The 23200-nt window shown below is 36.2% G+C and overlaps 1 protein-coding gene across 1 annotated transcript in view; it reads right to left on the minus strand.

The window, feature by feature from the left end:
- The window catches only part of TINAG (tubulointerstitial nephritis antigen), an 84000-nt gene that overhangs the window by 9943 nt on the left and 50857 nt on the right, over positions 1–23200 (minus strand). The gene's annotated exons all lie outside the window — the stretch shown is intronic.

Consider the following 23200-nt stretch of genomic DNA (forward strand, 5'->3'; position numbering starts at 1 on the left):
TATTGACATGGTTAAAAATGTTTGATTTGCATTTTGATAAAATGTTTCCACCTTGTTTTACTATGGAAGTGCCATCATTGTCCTACAAAAATGTGCCTGCATAGTTTTCATTTTTACCATAACCTTATTTACTTGCTCACAATATACTCCTCTATGTCCAAATGGCTTAAAATCATACTCATTTGTCAAATAAAATAAACTGTAGGACAACTGGGGCATGGAGGTTTTTAAAGTATTTAAAGATGTCTCCCCTTCACATCTAGCTCCCTGAAACTCTACTCTAAATGGCATAAACTAAAAATCTCCAAGACTGCCAACAAGCATAATATAAATACAGATGAATGTCCTAAATAAAAGAATTTTTCATGAAATATGTATATGTGTGTATTATTTTATAAAATGGGTAGGTACCTAATGTGGACTTTCTGTTCACACATGTAGGTATGGAAAGCCAATGTTTTACTCCTAGTACTGGTCCATTTTCAGTGTGGCATGTAACAAACCACAAAGAATCCAAACTTCCCAAATATCTCATGTTTTCTCTTGACTAAATCCAGTGATGGAGATGTTAGTAACATGTTCTGTCTACTAATGACATGACAAGACTTGTCTGATATCACAAAGTGGGAGGTGTTAAGCACAGGCTCCAAATCCCATGTTCTTCTTCATGTTATATTTCTCTCTAATGAATGTTTCTCTCTAATAAATATACAGTCCCCAGCTGCAGCATGTCCTGAACAGCAACAGTGTTAAGTGGAGGAAACATGTGGACGACCACGTTCATGTGCTGTGATGGATTGGGAGACGACAATTCTGCCCGCATACAGCCCTGCCAGTCCCTCTCTAGTAGTCCAGATCTCAACATCAGAGTTCCTTAAAGTTAAATCCCTATATCCTATATCTGGAAGAGATACACATCCATTCAAATATTTTCAACATGTCCATTTGCCAGAAAGCTGTTTTTAATAGGGTACAGAATAAAATGATGGCACCATAGCACAGAGGTATTGCCTTAAGAAGGCAGGTTTATGGTGGAGATCATGGCATTCAAGAAAATACATTAATGCATTCAGATCATTTGACACAAAAAAAGGAGGGGAAAAAAATGATGTGGAAGTTGGGATAACACTGAAGAACAACTTTTCTTCATTTTTTTTCCGATCGAGGCTAGGAGTGGTCATTGCCCTGGTCCCCATCTCTCTCTTGGTTTTCTGCTACACACAGGGATAGTAGACTGGAATAGTTTAAGGTTTCAAATATTCTGGGCAGTTTAATGTGTAAGTTCAAGCTAGTTTAATTCTGAAAAACATTTTGCAGGGTTTTTTTTTAATTAATTTTTTATTTTTTTTAATTATTTTAAGAGAGAGAGAACAAGCAGGAGAGGGGCACAGAGAGAGGGAAAGACAGAATCTCAAGCAAGCTCCACACTGTCAGCCCAGAGACCAATGCAGGGTCTGAATTCACAAACCATGAGATCATGTCCTGAGCTGAAGAGTTGGACGCTTAACTGAGCCACTCAGGGGCCCCTATTCTGCAGTTTTAAAATTGTATTTACATCCTTGTAACTTTTGTATAAAAAGCTATCACCAGGGGTGCCTGGGTGGCTCAGTCGGTTGGGCGTCCCACTTCAGCTCAGGTCACCATCTCGTGGTCCGTGAGTTCGAGCCCCACGTCGGGCTCTGGGCTGATGGCTCAGAGCCTGGAGCCTGTTTCCGATTCTGTGTCTCCCTCTCTCTCTGCCCCTCCCCCGTTCATGCTCTGTCTCTCTGTCTCAAAAATAAATAAAACGTTAAAAAAAAAAAAAAAGCTATCACCAGTGAAAATCATAAGTGCCTCCAGATCTTCAAAGGTCATTCCGTACTTCAAGGAGTAGGTCATATCTGAAACTTCAAGTTGCCCATTTTCTAGCATTCATCATAACTATCCTAACAATTTCAGAAAGCATTTACTTCAATCAAACTTCCTTCCAGGTGCTCCGGCTACTAGTTACTTTAGCTATTTACATAAAATACAAGAAAAAATTAGATGTATCTGAGGACATCTAAGATGTATCTATCCAAAATAAAACAGGCAGGAGAGGAATCCCATATCTGAGATTACACCAAATATGGTGAGAAGTTCAGGGCACTTTGGTTTGAGGAAAGATAGAGCCTTCTAAGAAAGCAAGCCCAAGCAAAAAAGAGGTATCCAGACAGGACAAGCTTGATCCAGTAATTAAGCCCTGATCAAGAAACAGTAGGAGTTGGGGCATCTGGGTAGCTCAGTCAGTTAAGTGTCCTACTTGGGTTCAAGTCATGATCTCATGGTTCGTGGGTTCGAGCCCCACACTGACAGCTGGGAGCCTGGAGTCTGCTTTGGATTCTGTGTCTCCCTCTCTCTCTCTCTCTGCCCCTCCCTCACGTGTGCTCTCTCTCTCTCTCTCAAAAATAAATAAAGAAACATTAAAAAAAGGCAGGAGGAACAATTGAAAGGATAATTCTCTGTCACTCAGATCTATCCAAGCTCAGCTCTCACACTGGATTCAGGTAAATTTAAAAACCAGAGACGGCTACTGCACTACACCTACATATTGCATAAAACACACTAAATACCACTCAGAAGGGAATACCCCAAATGTGTCCTTCCCCTTTTCTAAGATCTTTCTAACTTCTTGGGCTCCAACGCATTGACGACTGTGCGTGGGAAGACAAAGTAGTCCTCGACAGAGGGAGGTAAAAAGACACACAAGAATAATACGCCCTAAGATGAGTACTGCGTTTGTTGTCTAGTCCAGTTCAGATGCCCCTTCGCACTCCCAGAACTACTGAGACACTGGGGACAGAAAATCGACAACTGCACGTGGGGTTAAGATTCAGCAAAATAATAACTACACATAATTCCACTACCAACAGATCAGAGACTAAATTTAAGGAAACAGAACATTTTCTCACAAGGGAGAAGACACTTAAGAATGTAATTGTCTTATTCTAGTATCACCAAACAAATCAAGAGTCCGACGCTTAACTGAGCCACCCAGGCTAAACTCAAGTAACTACCTCAGTTTGGAGACATCTAAGAAATACAAATGACTATTTTAACTTTTGTTCAATGGCTCGTGTTTTTCATACATTCCCTACATTTTGTTGAGATTATCTAAATAATATTTTCAATGATATAATAGACAGCAATAATTCTTGTTTTGCAAATCTATCAATGTCTTGGGGTTGCTATACACCTCAGGAAACACTGCTGCTTGTTACAACTTTACAGGCATTAGTTAAAATACTTTTGTAGCTCAGAGAGAATGCCAACATTCAGAGTATTACAAACATTCTCAAAATGGACAGAGAAGAAAATGAAGTCTTGAAATAGAGGTGAGAGAGGAAGAAGAAAGGAAGGCCGCTGACTTTCAGAGTTTCAGAAACTAGGATGCTTGTGAAAGGAAATTATATACAAAAGATACTAACCATTATGCAAAATTCAGATAAAGAGAAAATATCACACCTCACCAAGGAAGCTATTGTACAGTTCCCTATGTTACAGCCTCTATGTCAAGTGACAAGCAAGGTCCATCCATCACCGGGTCTAATGTTTGCACTGCAAATTTCAGTTATCTTTTCTTGCCTGTATCTTTTTTACACAGTTTCTAAGATGGTAATCAACCCATAAAGTCGCAGTGGGGTATTACAGAGAAATACACCTATGGGTTGTTTTCTAAATATCTCATGGCTTCTGAAAGGCTGGGAAAGATCACTTTGCCCTAGGAGAATTCCCACTGCTATCATAGCAAATTCATGTAATTAAAACCTTTACCCAAACAAAAATAAAGGTTAATTGGTACAAAGCAAGAAGACTACTTATATTGTTCATTTATAGGAGAGAGTTCCTCTCTTCTTGGTCTATGAAGGGCATTTCTCTCTCTCTCTCTCTCTCTCTCTGTCTCTCTCTCTCTCTGTCTCTCTCTGTCTCTGTCTCTGTCTCTCTCTCCCTCCCTCTCTCTCTTTCTTTCTCTCTGTATATATGTATATGTATATAGTTACAGTTATATTTCTGAATTGTGGTACTAGACTTTGCCTTGCCATTATACCAGTAGGCTGAAATTTCTAGAAATAGTATTTATTTTCACAGATATCCTCTTGTAAACCAATGGCTCTTTGAGGACATAAGGGTCTTCATTACATTCATACAGACTCTAAATTATTTATCCTCTTCTTTATTCAGTTATACAATTTCATTTTAAGGACTATTCATAAACATTTTATTTAGACCAGGACCATAACCTTAATCTGTTGAGAATGTTTCCTTAACCCTGCTAATTTAAAACAAATTATACAATAGGGTCACAAGTTTCAAAGATCTTGATAGTAGCTTTTCTTCAAAAACTTCTACTTCACATGAACTTTAGATTGTTCTTCTGCATTTTCTACCCCATTAAGTTAAATTGTTCCAATTATTTGAGACACATTAATACTTCTTTTCTCACAAACTTTAGTGACATCTGGAAAAATGCTACTATTGAGAAAAATCTGGGCAACTATTGTACTGCATTTGTTGAGGACGCCTGAGAATGGATGGTGAGTCTATGTTTACATGTCTCACTTCAAGCATGTGATCATTTAAGCTCTTCCTGTTGTATTCATCTTATTTGCCCACTTTTACATAGCTCTGGAAATACTACTTTTTGCCTAATATCAAGAGTCTTTCTGGAGAGACCATAAATTCTGTGGAGTGAAACTTAAAACCCATTAAAGAATGATGTAAAATTTTGTATCGCTCAGGTACTAATGTTATGAATTTCATTATACATGTTCTCTTTAACAAGGATTTTGTTCTTTTCAGATAACTGTGCTAATCAATACAACATTTTCTGAAAACCATATTTTAAGCTGTTTCTAGATACTAAAATTATTGGCTCTGAATAACTACTATAACTACTTTGAATAGGATTTTAAATCATAGTGTTGCTGTTGCTGTTGTTGCTGTTGTTGTTTGTCCCTTGGTTTTGGTTGATTTTTTTGTTTGAGGGCCATACATTCAGTGGTGGTCATATTGGATATGGTAACTAAGAGAGCCGAAGGTACAAATTTCTTAAAGTAATATGTATATTCCCATAAATATCTCTTTCAAAAAAAAAAAAGCACAGGGTGTCTTGTGTACTTCATCCACTTATTTCTGCCTTTATTCAGCAAACTATTGTGTAATACAAAGAAGATATATCTGTTGCCTTCAAGAAGCTGACAATCTAATGAGAGTTATTGTTTCAATTATTTAAGACCCATTGATACTTCTTTTGTCCAAAAATTGAGTGACACCTGGGAAAATGCTTGTTTTGAAAAAATCTGGGCTGCTCTCATACCACGTTCCCTGAGGATGTCTGAGACCTACTGGCTTCCAGTACGGAATGAGAAATATATCTAATGGGAGGCAAATGAAACATAAGTAGAAAATAATTTGAACCCAAAATTCATTTGAATCCATAACTGCTGCTTTTATAAAAGCATGTTTTATTTTTATTTTTCTATTGGTTGCAGACATAGAAATTAGCTGTCTGCAGAAGGCAAAGACAGCCCCCTTCACAGAACTGAGTAGAAATTCTTGAGGTACAAATGGAAGTGTAGAGTTTTAGGCACAGTAAGTGCAAATTCAAGCAAGGGCCAGTAAAACTTCATCTTAGCCTATTCTAAGAGCAGCACTTAGCCCTGTGGGACTGGAGAACAGTGAAGGGAGCAGCAGGAAATCAAGTTAGGAAAGCACATTTAGCTCAGGCCATCATGAGAACTCATAACCACCAACCTTAGCATTTATAAAGTTGGGGCCAAGAGTCGTTCTAATATGGTAATGACATTATCCAGATAGTCTTTCAGAGAAACAACTGTGGTGTTAGCATGGGAGATAGATTCCAGAGGAAGGAAGGTAGCATTAGATGAATGTGTCATTAATGCAAGATATAATGAAATTCTGAATGAGAATGTAAGACCCATAAATGAAATATTTTTCATTCTTTTAACACCTGTATCTCCAACACCTAGAACAGTGACTGACATTCAGAGTCAACCCTAAATATATATTTGTTGAGCAAGTGAATTGAACTACACTGGCAGCAAGTGAATTGAAGTGAATTGAATGAACAGGAGGATACATATTCAAGAGCTATTTTGGAGATAAAAGTGGTGGATAGTATTATGCTAAGTGAAACAAGTCAGTCAGAGAAAGACAAATACCATAGGGTTTCACTCATATGTGGAATTGAGGAAATAAAACAAACGAACCTACGGGTAAAAAGTAGAGAAGCAAACCAAGACTCTTAGCTATAGGGAAGAAACAGATGGGGAGGTGGGCCAGGGTTGTGGGGGAGGGTAGATTAAATAGGTGATGGGGATTAAGGAGGGCACTTGTGACGAGCACCGGGTGTTGTAGGTAAGTGATGAATCACTGAATTGTACACATGAAAATAATAGTACACTGTGTGTTAACTAACTGGAATTTAAACAAAAAGTTTAAAAAAGTGATGGAATTTGTTGGCCAGTTCGTATTGATAGAAAGGGAGAAGAAAGAGTCAAGATTAACTCTAGGATTTCAATGTTGAATGAACAGGTGCATCCAAAGTGGTGTTATGTGTGCACTTCACATTGCACAGAGATGTGTTCCTGATGATCAGGTCAACGTGTCATTGCCTAAGACTGTAATTACAGAGTGGCTTCATCTACTTTTGAGTTCTCTCTACTTACAGTGATTCTGCATATTAATCTTTAAATTCATGACTTTTCAGGGTTTCTGACAGGTAAAATACTGTAAGAACCAAGGAAAGCTTATTATATAAAGAAATTGTGAAAGAACCTTTCTAAAGATTGTGGAATTCTTCTCTGAGAATATTATCTCTTAACTCACATGTCAAGATCACCTCTGTTCAAGAATCAAGTTTTTTAAAGCAGATCCAACATTCATCTAAGAATCTGGAGTTACAAGGAAAAAAAAAGTTTTATTTTATATTGATGGTAGGTGTAATACACTGTAGCAGAATCATCTAGACCGAAATGTTGCAATGCATCCGACAATTTACCACTTCTGGGATCCCAGCCCAGTCTATTCTGGGCCCAGTAGACTGACAATAGGAATTCAAATTCATGTTTTCTGGGCAGACCAATTCTGTATTAGTGATTATAGATCCACACAGATAAAAAGAAAGTTTTGGACAGTGAATGTGTAAAGAAATCTTATGCAGTACATCCTACTAGAACAGGAAATTTAGAAGGAAAACAGGGAACAAATATATAAGAGAGCCTGATACAGAACCCTTCTTATTAAGGAAATGAAAGTCAGATAGGATATAAGTATAAAAAAACCACCAGATGAGCCTCAAACCAGTAACAATGATATGACTACTCTGGATATAGAATTTTGTTTTTAAAGGTGAGATTGTAGATAGATAGACTCTCAGCTCCCTTTACACAAACATTTGGAAGATTAGTACAGTAAGAATGAGGCAAAGATAAGCAGACTTTTGTTGCCTTATGAATGTTCTACCAGAGACACTTTGTAACTTCATTCAGAAAAATACTCAGGCCTAGTGAGTATAGCAATGTTGAACAAGATAGAGAGCTTTAGGGGGTACTAATTAATGCTAGCTCAAAGATGAAACAAAATAGATTGTACGGGAAAGCAAAATCAGATGAGGGCATTCCCCATCTCCCTTCATTTTCCACTGAAGCAAAATTAAATCAAGTCAGGTTTACTCGATCTAAGACCAGATACTTTTATTGATATGTTCTGCCAAGGGACTACCAATTTTGTCATAGTTTGGAGAAGCAGATGGAGATTTGTGAAAAATCAAATATTTTTTGCATGAAAATGTCAGAGATGATTGTGTATTCCTAATATTAATTAATCATTTTACCAATACTATGTACTGAGTTGCTGCTATATTTTTTTTTTGAGTTGCTGCTATATTGCTTATCCTACCCTATCCTGATATTTCAGGAAGCGAAAATATTGCAAGTATAATACCACACATAATTTGACCTATAAAAAGGAGTATAGAAGAAAATAACAACACAGTTGTGCCCAGATATGCTCTGGTCATAATGGTCTGCTGGGGTACTAAAAGAACGAAAGCCCTGTATATAATATATTGACAGAATACAGGTAAAGATGTTCACAATCATGTGAAATGTACTTAGGATAGAGAGTACAAGATCAAAACTATCCATCATCAACAATGACAATTAACTAGGGTAGTATCTTATGAAGATATACTTCTAGGGGAAACTTCAGTCCTTTGATGTTAGGAATAGAAATGGTTGATCTTCTCATAAAATCTCAGCATTTAAGGAGACTCGGAGATTATAGTATAATCCAGGCTATGACCCCAGCTAAATTTGACCCACTGCCTGTTTCATAAATAAAGTTTTATGGGAAAAATAAAGCTCATTTATTTACATATTATCTCTGTGAGCTAATGGCAGAGTTGAGTTGTCAAGACCAAAAGTCACAAAGAATTAATCTGACTCTCCTCCAATTTCTTTTTTTTTAAACTTTATGCATTTAATTTGAGAGACAGAGTGGGGGGGGGCAGAGAGAGAGGGAGAGAAAGAGAATTGCAAGCAGGCTCCCTGCTGTCAGTGTGGAGCTGGGCATGGGGCTCAATCCCACAAACCAGAGATCATGACCTGAGCCGAAATCAAGAGTTAGATACTTCACCAACTGAGCCATCCAGGTGCCCCTCCACTTCAATTTCTTTGCTTCATAGGTAAAGTAACTAAGGCTCAAGGAGGTTAAGTAACATTTCAAACTATACGGTAAGTGAATAAATTGGTACCAGCACAACTAATAACACAAGCAGTAAACAATAGAACTAGCAGAAGACAGAAATGGGTGGAATCATTTATAGTTGAAATGAGAGAAGGCATACAGGCCTTGAATAGCTTGTAGATAATGCCAAGAGAAAAGGAGGACAGGCCTGAGAAAAGAGCATGAAATAACGCCTAGAGCTACTCTGTGCGCATTCAAAGAGGTATCATGAAAGGTTTGGAAGGAGGACGATTGTAAACAACCATAAAAAGGTAAAACTGGTGATGGTGAATAAAGATAGATTAAAATGGAAAAGTATAGGGTTGAAGGCACAAAGAACAGTTTGGCCATTATAACAATATTCCAGTCAATGTTGCGTTCATCATACCTAACCATCTCACTTGTATCCTGAAATTTAATGAATATAATCATAACAATAATGGGGATGGAAAATAATATTTACTGCATTCATTTGAGGCTCAAAATAAATCATCAAAGCTGTCACTTAATATCACAAGTAGTATCTATTCAGAAATTTATATTTAAATTTATATTTCTGCAACCTTTCCCTTTTTATTGTAATGTAGACTTGGCCTGACTTTCTTTTTAGTCTTACTAAAGTAGTCTGTTATATCCCACATGTTTCTGTTTAGAGAAGACATTGTAAATTGCCATAGCAACACATGCCTTTTAACAAAACCTGCCAATCCATTCATTCATCAGAATTGTCATATGTATCATATTCCTGGAACACATGATAAAATCTTGATCCTAGATTCTGAAGAGGTAAGCGTTTAATAATTTGCTTTCTAAAAATTACAGTGATTACCCTGAAAGTGCTCTCTGTTTCAAGGAACAACTGTTCCATACTCCAGCTGACAAAGAAGTCAGAAGCCGCTGTACTTCCTATTCCTGATATCCCCTCCCCCACCACACATCTCTAGAAATCCATAAACATTTATTTTACTTAACCTCCACATAAATTCTGTCACATTTGAAATTTTGAGGGGAACACCTACCAAAGAAGGTATTAGTTTATAAAAAAAAATCACAAAAAAGAATTGAAGCTAAATTTAGAAGGAAGCACTCTACTGGGGGCTAGTAAAATGCCATCACATAGGCCCCCCAAGCTCAAAATATCCGCAGACATTAACACTCATTCACCAAGAAGGTAAAGTATACTTTCCCGGTTACTAAAAGCCATTCTCAGCCTTGGCATAACCCATTGCCCCAGTTCTTCATAAATCTAATAAATTGCCTATAATCATTTCCCTCAATGGAACCATTTGTTTATGTACTGTCTTTCCTTCATGTTTACCAACAAAGAAATTATTCTTTCCAAGCATGCTGATTTTACACAATCCAGTAGAGGTAAAGGGTCTGTGACCAAACTCCTACTACTTATATGGCCTTCTTGGTACAAAAACAATCATATTATCTAAGGCCATGACACTTTTATCACATTTACCAAAGAAATTAATCATTTGCTCTTACAATCACATTTCTCCTTCCCATCTCATCCTTATTCACCTACTTGTGTTCCCCAAGTAAACTGGATCAAAAAATTTTTCTTAATAATAAATTGAAATAATAAGTGTAAAGGGGTATATCATAGAATAGTACTCATTAATGCCATACTTAAATCAGCTCCAAATTATAGTTTCTAAAAATAACTCTGAAAACAGGTTCAGAGTAATAAAAAAAAAGAAAAGTATGAACTTAAAAAAAATTAAACAAAGTATGAAGTGAGTAGTCGACTAGGTGGCACACAGGCTGTGTCATATTTAATCCTGTCTTTTGATTAAATTATTGTCCAATGTAATCGATGAGCAAACAGATGTATAGAGATGAAGTAACTTGCCAGATATCACCCAAAGAGAAGGACAGCATTAGCATTTGTATCTAAACTTGACTCCAAAACACAGTTCTTTATGCTCTGTAGCATTACCCCCACAAACTGTACTGAAGCAAAAATGATTTTAGAGACCTTTTTTTAAAAATTTTTTTTCAACGTTTATTCATTTTTGGGACAGAGAGAGACAGAGCATGAACGGGGGAGGGGCAGAGAGAGAGAGGGAGACACAGAATCGGAAACAGGCTCCAGGCTCTGAGCCATCAGCCCAGAGCCTGACACGGGGCTCGAACTCACCGACCGCGAGATCGTGACCTGGCTGAAGTGGGACGCTTAACCGACTGTGCCAGCCAGGCGCCCCTAGAGACCTTTATGTGTATATGTGAGGGTGGGTGTGTGTATGTGTGTGTGTGTGTGTGTGTGTGTACATATACAATGTAATATATGTTTTATTTTTTTTAGTATTTATTTATTTTTGAAGGAGAGAGACAGAGCATGAGCAGGGGTCAGGCAGAGAGAGAGGGAGACATAGAATCTGAAGCAGGCTCCAGGCTCTGAGCTGTCAGCACAGAGCCTGATGCAAGACTTGAACTCACAAACCACGAGATCACAACCTGAGCCTAACTCAGAGCTTAACTGACTGAGCCACCCCAGCACCCCTATTATATATGTTTTATAAACCATGTTCTTATGTATGTCAAGTGAGCTTTCTAAGAATTTATTTATTTAATTTTATTTTATTTATTTATTTTTTTACATTTATTTTTGAGAGAGAAAGAGAGAGACTGAGTGCAAGCTGGGGAGGGGTAGAGAGAGAGGGAGACACAGAATCTGAAGCAGGCTCTGAGCTCTCCTCACAGAGTGCAACACAGGGCTGGAATTCATGAACCCTGAGATCATAACCTTAGCTGAAGTCCCACGCTTAACAAACTGAGCCACCCAGGCGCCGCTCTAAGAATTCTTTTTAAAACAATGCTCCTACCATGCCTGCACCTAAATAAGAATTGGGCTTTTTTTTTTTTTTTTTTTTTGGCTACTGTTGTTTTGTTTTATAAAAGGTCAGTTTGTAGTAATAGCAGTTATAGAGTAGAATGGACCTGGTCAGTGTTTGAGATGTCAAATCAATGAGACACCAATGTCAAACAAGAGAAAACAAATGGAGCACAAACAGTTCTGTCACTTTGATTCAGTACTGACATACAAAGGCAACATGATTCAATCAGGACTGAAAATAGAAGAAAAATAAAACTCATTTATCAGTTTCACCATCCCCAGGTCCCTCTCTACAGAACCTCCCAGTGGTGTTTTTGAATGATTGATCGATATTTTTCATCGTTGCACCAAATTAGTAGGTCTTATTTTTATTTTACTTATTAAGGCTCTTCATGTTATTCATATCATTATCCTCAGCATCTAGCCAGGTGTCTAGTAAATAATCATTGCACAATAAAATTGATATAAATGTTCAGTTAAGAATCAATGTGGGAGGGGCACCTGGGTGGCTCAGTTGACAAAGCACCCGACTTTGGCTCTAGTAATGATCTTGCAGTTGGTGAATTCGAGCCCCACATTGGGCTCTGTGCCAACAGCACAGAGCCTGGAAGCCTGTTTTGGATTCTGTGTATCCCTCTCTTTTTGTCCCTCCCTTGCTTGCTCTGTGTCTCTGTCTCTCTCTCAAAAATAAATAAACATTAAAATGTTTTATAAAAAAAACTTAAAAAAAAAAGAATCCATGTGGGAGGCATTTTTAAGTAATTTAAATAATTACACTTTTTTTTTCAAAAAGTTAAAATATTCTTGGAAGCCATTCAATATAATAGCCAAAGGATTCTTTTAGCCTTTGTATAATCTTAACTAATTAGGGGTTTTTATCATCAAGTTTAATTCACATACAATTAAAAAAAAACATATATGAATGCTAAGTAAACCCACATAGGAGAAGTCAAATCTGGCAGGACTTAAGATGGAGATCAAAAATATTTTAATGTGATTTGCACATGCAATTATAATCATGGACACAAATGCAAAGATTTAGCAAGAAGAACCAACTGCTATTTATTCTTTCTTTTTCTGAAGACTATGATATCACCAAGCCCAAAGGGCATTTTTCAGTATCTGTTTTCTGTAACCTCTAAACAACATTTTATACTATTAACCATTCCTGCCTTCTTGGAACATTCTCTTCCCCAGGTGTGTGTGATAGCTAGCTTGGTCCCCCATCTCATGATTTCTGCCTAGTTTCCTTCACTAGCCCCTCCTTCTCTATTTCACCTTGAAATACTGGAGTTACTCAGGTTTTGATCTGCAACCCTTCTATCCCTTCCCACGGTTTCAGCTACCATCTAAATGCTAGTCATTTTCAATGGCTTCTCTATGGGTTCATAAAATCTATGGTTTCACTCCAGAAATACACATCATTGCTTATTTCACCTTTCTATTTCAATGTCTCCAGAAATCTCGAATTCAGTAATCTAAGTTGAATTCTTGATCCTTCTTCTGTTTCCAATAAATGGAGCATCTGTGCAACCTCTTCCTCTTGAAGGTTACTTGGGACTTGTTTGTGACACCTACCTCTCCAATCAACATCCATTTCAACAAATTACCAAGTCTTGCCAATTGTACAAAAAAGATATATCTCACACTCATTGATTCATATTTAGAACTACCAACCCAGTCCAAGCTATCATTATTTCTTGATCAGAGCTTCTGACAGTAATTTCCTACATGATCTTCCTGTTTCACCTTCAACCCCATAATTTCATTCTCTAAGCATCACATATAGTGACCTTTTTTAAAAATGACCTTTTTTGGAATTTTCCTGTCGAAAGCCCTGAAAATAACTTCTCTAAAGCTTCGGGTGAGGTTCAAAAGTCTAACCATAACTACAAGGCTCTGCAATCTTTGTTCTATACCTACTTGTGTATGTAAAGACTTGTCTTTCAACTGCATTATCCATATTTGTGTTTATCCTAAGCCATTCCTAGAAATTCCCAAAAGACATAAGGATGGTGACTAAGAGGAGATAGCGAAGCAAAACATTTGAGGCAACATAATCCTTAAAAGAAAGTGTAATAATTGGCTGTAGAGCAGGAACATTTATCCAGTAGTGATGAACACCGATAGGCACTTAGCACCATGTCCCATATTGGTGCGGTAGAGCTTGAGCAGAAGCGTCAACATGACACAACAATGGAGCAAGGAGCTGCACATGTCAACCTGTACTTCAATTCAGAATACAGACTGGGGATTGTACCAGAGACCAAGATAGTGAGTGAGGCGAAGAGTGATCTACGACCCTGTCTGTTGGCAACCACAGAGTCTGGATAGATTTCTTTTAGTTCATGGAGAAGGTAAAAGGGAAAAATTACATGAGAGCAAACACATATTCATGGTATATAAAACATTATCCTATGCTCTTAGAAAAAAGACAATACCTCAGAAAAATTATTAACTAAGAGAACTCTCTTATGCAATTGAATTTGTATTCTCAGTGGATTGAAAGAAAATTTGGCTTTTATGCACTGATGACATGAGCAGAGTACACGTTGAGACATATGGGTAACAAGATAAATAAAGTGTAAGTATTATGAACAAGTTAAAAGGAAAGCAGGTAAGGCAAGGAAACTAGTTTCAATAGCATATTTCACACGTCAGTCTAAGGTTATGGTGAGTCAGAACTGATTCTTCAGGAAAATAAAATAAAGGTATAAAGTGTTCATTTGATAAAACTTCACACAATGCTCCATGGTATCTTGAAACAAGACACCAGAAGTTCAGCAAATATTGTTGTTTTCCTCAGCAAGTATTTTATGACAGTTTTCCTGATAATTTATTATGCTTTTTACTTTATATAAATTTGATGGTTGAGGACTCCATTTTTATTTATTTATTTAGTTATTTTTTCAATGTTTATTTATTTTTGGGACAGCGAGAGACAGAGCATGAACGGGGGAGGGGCAGAGAGAGGGAGACACAGAATCGGAAACAGGCTCCAGGCTCCGAGCCATCAGCTCAGAGCCCAACGCGGGGCTCAAACTCACGGACCGCGAGATCGTGACCTGGCTGAAGTCGGACGCTTAACCGACTGCGCCACCCAGGCGCCCCTAGGACTCCATTTTTATAAGATTAATATTTAATTCTGTTACTTAAAAAAATTTGTTGGTTTTGATTTCACACTTTATGAAATTGGGTAACTTCTCCTTTATTATCTTTTTCTTCACACTTGAATGATTCAACTTTGTGTATAATTTTATTTTAAGAATTCCATATAATAACTTTTTGAAAAAAAGCATAAACATATATAGTAAGCTCTATATATATTATATAAGTAAATATAAACATAAATATAATCCACTGTTTTCGAGCCAAAATATCAGAATCTTGTTATTAAAATGCTTTTTTAGTTATACATCTTTTGAGAATATTTTTAACTGTATAAAGGGTAGGATTATGCTGTTGAGTTCATGTATGTGAAACATTAGAACAGGGCCAATAATTTAAACACTACACAAAAGAGTTAGCAACAACTATAACTGTTTTGCCAGCATAATATTATGATAATCAATTCACCAAACTCAAAGAGTTAATTTTATGGAAAAATATCAATTTAATCAAAGAGTTGAAAGCCAGATTAAGTAAATGAATGTAAGATACACTAGTAAAGATATAAAATAATTATTACCCCCCAAATAGCTTTAGAACCGGATAGTTTTAAGGAAAAGTTTCCTTATATTTATCTCCAGAAATTTGAAAGTTGCTGAAAATTATCCAATCTTTTATGAGACTATGGTAATGTTACCAAAATCTGAAAAGGCAATAATATAAAACAAACTTTATTTTTGGTTTCCTGATAACTAAAATTGTAAAACTTGAAATAAAATGCTAACAAATCATGCACATTGGTGTATAAAGCCTATGAGCATTCTAGAATAAATTCTAGAAATATAACTGGTTAACTTCATAAATTCGTTGATAGAATATAACATTACATCTATTGAAAAGCATTCACTTATCTCAACATATATTAACAATTTCTAATACATTGTTAAAACTCATTATGATCAAAACTCTTTATTTATTTATTTTTTTAAAAGTAATCTCTAACCCAATGTAGGGCTTAAACTCAAGACCCTGAGATCAAGAATTGTATGCTCTACAGGCTGAGCCAGTCAGGCACCCCTAACCAAAACTTTTAAAACTCAGGATAGAAAGATGCTTCCTGGCTTTAAAAACAAAAACAAAACAAAACAAAACAAAACAAAAACCCTGATCTTTATTCAAGAACCAACACATAAAGATTTAACTTCAGAAGTATTTAATTTAAAGGAAATAAAAAATGGCGAGTCCTCTATCCAAGCCAGAGAGTTCTCGAAATCCTGGACAATTTAATACACATGAAATAAGATTTTTTTTTGAGTCAGTTTGATGTGCACAATAGAATAATTTCTGTACCTATCAGTGCACCAAAGCTAATTTCCTTTCCAAATTTCACTAGTTTTCTCTATTACCTAATATAATCTTTTTTTCACACAAAAATCAAGGGTTTTTAACTGTTATTCAAAAAATGTAAATCCATGTTCTGCCCAGGTTTCCCCCAAGAAAATCAAGGAATAGTATTTAATCAGATGTCTTTGCTAGAACCCAAGAAACCTCCAATTATATTTCTAACACATAAAAGATATTTTACCTAATTTTCTCTAAAATTTTTGTATCTTTTAGGAAAGTAAAAGTATTTATAGATACTTTTAGGAAAGTAAAAGTATTTATAGAAACCAAGTAGTATCACTGAAGCTAATATTTTCAATGAAATTCACCCAAATTTTGGAAAACATCAAATTGCACAATGTAATTCCACATTCCATTCCCCAGCAAAATTCATTCTGAAGTCAATTACCAAGTAGCAATTGGGAGGGGCCTGGGTGTCCCAGTGGGTTAAGCCTCCAGCTCTCGATTTTGGCTGAGGTCATAATCTCACAGTTTGTGAGATCAAGCCCCATGTTGGGATTCTCTTGCTCTCCTTCTGTCTCTGCCCCTTTCCTGCTCACATTCTCTCTCTCTCTCTCTCTCTCTCAAAAAATAAATAAATAAATAAATAAATAAATAAATAAATAAATAAAATAAATAAATAATAAACAAACTTTAAAAAGAAATAGCAATCGTGGCTTTGCTTGAGAAATCTTGAAATAAACTTGCGCAATGTTATAACTATATTATAATGCATAAATTTAAATTTAACATTTTTGAAAGCATTAGAAAAGGAACATTGAGTCAATTTTTAAATAATTTTTTAGACGATTTCACTTGTTTATTATGTGCATGATGGTTTTATTTTCCATAGAATCAGGTAAATTTCTCAGATGAGAAGTTCATCTTTCATTTACAAGGGAGGAATCTGAATAACATAATTTGAGAGTGTCATTTAAAGATTTTAACCTATTTCAGGGGTGCCTGGCTGGCTCAGTTGGTTAAGCGTCTGACTTCAGCTCAGGTCATGATCTCACAGCTGGTGAGTTTGAGCCCCGTGTCAGGCTTTATGCTGACAGCTTAGAGCCTGCAGCCTGCTTTGGATTCTGTGTCTTTCTCTCTTTCTTCCCCTCCCCTGCTCCTTCTCTGTCTCTCTCTGTCAAAAATAAATAAACATTGGGGCGCCTGGGTGGCGCAGTCGGTTAAGCGTCCGACTTCAGCCAGGTCACGATCTCGCGGTCCGGGAGTTCGAGCCCCGCGTCAGGCTCTGGGCTGATGGCTCAGAGCCTGGAGCCTGTTTCTGATTCTGTGTCTCCCTCTCTCTCTGCCCCTCCCCCGTTCATGCTCTGTCTCTCTCTGTCCCAAAAATAAATAAACGTTGAAAAAAAAATTTTTTTTAATAAAAAAAATAAAAAATAAATAAATAAATAAATAAACATTAAGAAAAAATTTTTAATAAAAATATAAAAATTTTAACCTATTTCAAAATGTTATAGATTTGGGGCAAAGTATAGCAAATTTAAAAAGTCATTACAATATATATATCCATTTACAAATATAGCGCAAAATGATTCCTACTTTTGATATTATTCACTAATAGTAGTTAACATTTATTAAATGCTTTCAGATACCAAGCGTACAACTACTGTATCCACGTCTCATTTATTCCTCACAAACACTCTTTTATCCTCAGCTTCTAAAAGGTTAAATACAGCTAAACAAATGTCAGTCCTATGATTCAGATGTGCCTGACTTCAACACACATACTCTTAACACTGTGCTGTGTCCCAGTAGTTTATCAAAGAAGATTAGTATTGAAGTGGCTTGAACTTAGAGTTGGTTCTGCAGCTAACCAGCATGTAATCTCTGGAAAATCTATATCCCTATGTCCTCTTCTTTTACATTAGGTTATTTTGTATATAAAATCCATGGTCTTTTATAGATCTTAGATGGACAAAATATTTTAAGTTTGGAAATTAGTAAATTCTTTAGTCAGTTTAATCAAATTATTATTTTAACATTTATTTTTAACCTTACGTACTATTGAAATACTTTAGGGGCGCCTGGGTGGCTCAGTCAGTTTAGCATCTGACTCCTGATATGGGCTCAGGTCATGATCTCATGGTTCATGAGTTAGAGCCTGCACTGGGCTTTGTGCTGATAGCACGGAGCCTGCTTGGGATTCTCTCTTTCCTTCTCTCTCCATGTTCTTCCCCCACTTGCGCTCTCTCTCTCTCTCTCTCTCTCTCTCTCTTTCTGTCTCTCGCTCCCCCTCTCCTTTTCCCTCTCCTTCTCTTTCAAAATAAACTTTTAATAAATAAATAATTCAACCTGGGGAATATAAGTGAAATAGAATAACAGCTTAGTAGCCAAATAGCCTCATCTCTGAAAGTTGCATTTATGAAATATATGAAAATCTCAGGATATATAGAAGAGAAAAAAGGAATATTATAAAAACAAAATTCTTGAAGAATAGCATTTCCCTAAAGAAAAATAAATACAGGGTTCTTAATAATAGCCTTTAAAAAGTAAAAACAAGCAAACCTATGCTATATTCTTTATAAATAAAACAAGTTCTAATTTAAGATGCTCTGAGGTTTGTTTTTTTTTATCTCATTGGAAAAAATTAACAGGAAAAATAACTGGGTAAATATTGAAAAAATGAGATCAATGAAGCAATGCAAACACCAACTGGTATTAAAATAAACTGGTAGATGTTGAATAATAGAAGGTGAGTATTTTGAACAGCACAACCTATATAAGCGATTTATATAAGAATTTGATAAGCAATAAAAATACATTATAAAGAGTAAAGAAGTGAGTAGTTCATTACATGGCCTTGATATTTTTAGCTCAGAATTTGGAGGAGAAAAAATTAAATCGTCACCATACATCATTTACCTAAATATCTTTCAGGTATGTTTTTCACTTAATTAATTTAAAAATCATTTTTAAATTTTTTTTTACATTTATTTATTTTTTGAGAGACATAAAGAGACGGAGCACAAGTTGGGGAGGGGCAGAGAGAGAAGGAGACACAGAATCCGAAGCAGGCTCCAGGCTCTGAGCTATCAGCACAGAGCCTGACGCGGGGCTCAAACTCACAAACCGTGAGATCATGACCTGAGTTAAGTCGGACGCCCAACCGACTGAGCCACCCAGGCACCCCTAAAAATAAAACTTTAAAGGGGTAGAATAAAAGCTAAAAGTATTGTCCAGGTCAAAACCATTAAATATAAATTTCTAAAAGCCAACAATAAACCTGAGTTTAGTCAATAATGTAAAAGGATCAATGCTTTCAATGCATGACGAGCTCATACACATTCAGATTTAAAAAAATTAAGACTATTAGAAAAAATGAATAAGGGGCAAGAGTAAAGAGTTCACAGGGAAATGCAAAGGAATAATTTATTTATTCACTTTTATTTTAGGGTCATTTCCTACTTTGCTCCTCACTTGTGCTATCTCCAATGAACCTGCATCCCCCTGGGTGAGGCTCCCTTCCTCTGTGCTCCTCTATACTTTCCTGTTCCATTCATTTCAGAACCAATGCACTTACAGGTGCATAACCAATAACTTATGGTTACAGGAATGTCTCCACCACTAGACTGTAAACACTTGAAGGTCAGCCAAGTGTATGTATGTATTTCCTAGAGCTCAACTTGGCCATAGAGTGCAAAGAAAGAAAGATTACTTTTCCTTTTTAAACCCTGTTTTAAATCCCATTGAAATCTCATTTCTTTTCTCTGGCGTTGCTGCTCTCAAATCTATCTCATCTCAGAGTAGAATGACTCAGAACTAGGATGCTAAACTGAACTGTTTGTAAATGTGAAAGACTTATCTTAGTCTCTGTACTGGGAACACCATTTCACAGGATATGGGGTGTAGAGATGTCACATAGACACTTTTGGGAAATTTTATTGTAAAGGAAGCAATGTTGCTGAAACTGAAAAGACACGTAAATTAACATAGAGATAATGGTGGAACGTGAAACAAACTCAGAGGGTGAAGCAGTCAGAGCCAGGCTGGGCTTCTTGGGATAAGTAAGAAACTTTATGATTTTTTTTTCTAAAGTTTATTTTTATTTATTTTGAGGGTGAGAGAGAGAACAAGCAGGGGAGGGGTAGAGGAGAAGGAGACAGCCAAAATCCCAAGCAGGCGTGCTGTCAGCATAGAGCCAGACGCGGACCTCGAATCCATGGACCATGAGATCATGAACTAAGCTGAAATCAAGAGTCGGATGCTTAACCAACTGAGCCGCCCAGGTACCCCAAGAAAATTTATGGTTAAATAGAATGCCCCTCTCATTTGGCTTCATTTTAGTCTTATATTTTTACTGGATTCCTCCTTGTTCTACACTCAACCCATATTAAAGTCCTTCCAATTCCTTAAATATTCTCACTGTGAGATTATGCATTTGCTACCTACTTTTCCTGAAACATGATCTTCCCTTCCCATATACTTTTAGTAACCCCCACTTGCTCTACAGAAGGAGCTACCTCTTCCAGGGAGTCTTCTCTGGCCTCTGAATTGGGAGCTATGAGCCTTCCTATATGATGCACATCCTCACTACTCAATATAAATTCCTATCCTATTTCCATCTCTACACTTAAGACACTGTGTGTTATCACCTGCTTCTCTCTCCTCTCTCTTTCTCTCTCAATTTACTTGAGGACAGGGCAGTATATAATTGGTATTTGTATTCTTAATGCCATTAACACGGCACCTGACACATATTACAGACTTAAAAAAAGTTTCTTGTTGAAAAATCAAGCAGAAGTCTTTATGTACAGATTAAATATGTGTGGTCAAAGTAAGTGAGGTTAGGAAAAAAAGATACATTTATTTTCATCCTAAGAAAATTTTTAGTAATGGGGCACCTGGCTGGCTCAGTCAGTAGACCATGAGACTCTTGATATTGGGGTTTTAAGTTCGAGCCTCACATTGGGTGTAGAGATTACTTAAAAAATAAAAACTTAAAAAAAGAGAGAAGTTTTAGTAAAATAAAATATAGCAATTGCTTCAGAAAACCTATGTGGTAAAAATACATCGAATGAATCTTGGCACTGGACTTTCCTTGTAGTATTGGTAGGATATTCTTATTGAAGCCAAAAGGAACTGAAAGTTTTGTTTTGTTTTGTTTTGTTTTAACATTCTGTCTCTGACTTCTGGTAGAATAGAATAATAATTCTCATCTCATAAAGATTTTTAAGTATGAGGGTTATGCAATAGTACTACTTTAGTGATTATGGGTAAAGTTGGTACCAAATACATGTATTAATTTATTCAATATGAAGCAGTGATTCTCAAAATTTTTCAATGAATATTTTCTAAAAACAGAACACAAAATCACAGAGGGTCTGGCAGATGTGGATGACATCAGCTCTCCACAAACTCAGAATTTGTGCCTTTGGTTTTTTCTTCTCTTTAAGATTTATGAAAATTTGGAATTCTATTCCAAAATATAACTCTATTTATTCTGATATTAAAATGTTCCTGTCAATTTTTTTACAGTCTTCAGCCACTTTTGCAGTCAGGGGGGAGCCATGTGAATGAGTTCTAGCCAAAGAAGCGTGAATGAAGTGATAAGTGTCAATACTAAGCCAAGGCTTTAAGTAAATATAAGAAGCCCTCCTCATGTTCTTCGTTTTCCATCAGCTGAATAAGATCACATGTGACCCTAAGAGATGGCAGAGTGACAACGTGTAGAGAGCTTGGGCCCCGAGACCATGTGGAAGAGAGCTACACAGAAACTGGGATCACCCATCTTGAACTATTATGTGAACAAGAAATTTTAAACATCTATTTGTTGCAACGACTACTGTTATTCAAACCAGTAGCCCCCCCACCAAAAAAAAAAAAAAAAAAAAGAAGAACTAAGCATTTGGCAGTTCAAAGATATCCTAACCCCCAAATGAAATATTTTTTTTTGTCTATACTAATTATCACATATTTATTTGGATTTTTGAAATAAGTGCTGTTGAAATGTTCTTTCAACTGTCTTAGACTTTGCCATGCATTTAAAACCTCTAATTAAAACATCTGCTCAGAATTTCTCAATGTGCCATAGGTTAAAGCAAGAAAATTCAGGCTTAATATTTAGTTTTTATTCAGAAAGGAAGAGGCAAAAAAAAAAAAAAGGAAGGATGAATGGGGAAAAACGAGTGGTGCCCCCCCTAAAGCTATGTCAAATAATTTGTAATGGCACTAAATAATGCTCATGGAATCCTTATTATTTATGATATGCATAGAATATATGGAAAAAAGCTCACAGAATCTTGTTATTTGTGATATGTATAGAAAATATGGAAAAATATACTAGAAACGTCACTCTGAAACATTTTTATACTTTCCTATATGGCAAGTATCGTTGACTGGATGGAGGGATCAGTGGATGGACAGATATATATAAATCAAAGGCTTATTACTACAAAGTAGACAATCATTATTAACATAATTAGTCACTAACATAAAAATTATGACTTTTAATTACCCTTTAACACTGTATTCATAATCTGTAAAATATTATTGCCTTACTATTACATGGTAACATTTTTTCTCATAAATAATGATTTAAAAATCTAAAAGAATAAATTAGAGAATCATAAAAATCACTGAAATTAAAATCATCATGACCTCTCCTCCCGATTTTTCTATTTTCTCCAAGTCCATCAACCCTCCTTTTTCATTGGTGTTAAGTCTTCTGCCGTTTGACCCATACTTAGGTCAATACTCATACCTAAATCCCTTGTTTTTTTCTGACTCTTCATTATACTCATCTGGAAAACTGCCCATACTGAATGAATTCAACTACCTGTTTCTCCCTGCAAACACTTAGCTGACTACAACTGCAGAAAACATACACGAGAGGGCTGAAGGGTACCATTATCAACGTGTAGTGATTTCTTCAGGTTCCTCTGGGCAACTGCTTCTCCTAAACACTTAGAAGACCATTGCCATATATCACCATTCTATACCTCAAATGTCTGATAATGTGACCCTCCTACCACCTCTTCCCTCTACAGATAACCTTAACTTCTACAACCTGGAGATAAATAAAAAATTTAGAAAGGATAATTTTATAGGAATTTTGCTCAATTTACCACTATCTTAAACGCT

The sequence above is a fragment of the Lynx rufus genome, unplaced genomic scaffold, assembly GCF_022079265.1.
Source record: "Lynx rufus isolate CCGP_SWC_20201006 ecotype Redwood Valley unplaced genomic scaffold, mLynRuf1.p SCAF_6, whole genome shotgun sequence".
Taxonomy (NCBI): domain Eukaryota; kingdom Metazoa; phylum Chordata; class Mammalia; order Carnivora; family Felidae; genus Lynx; species Lynx rufus.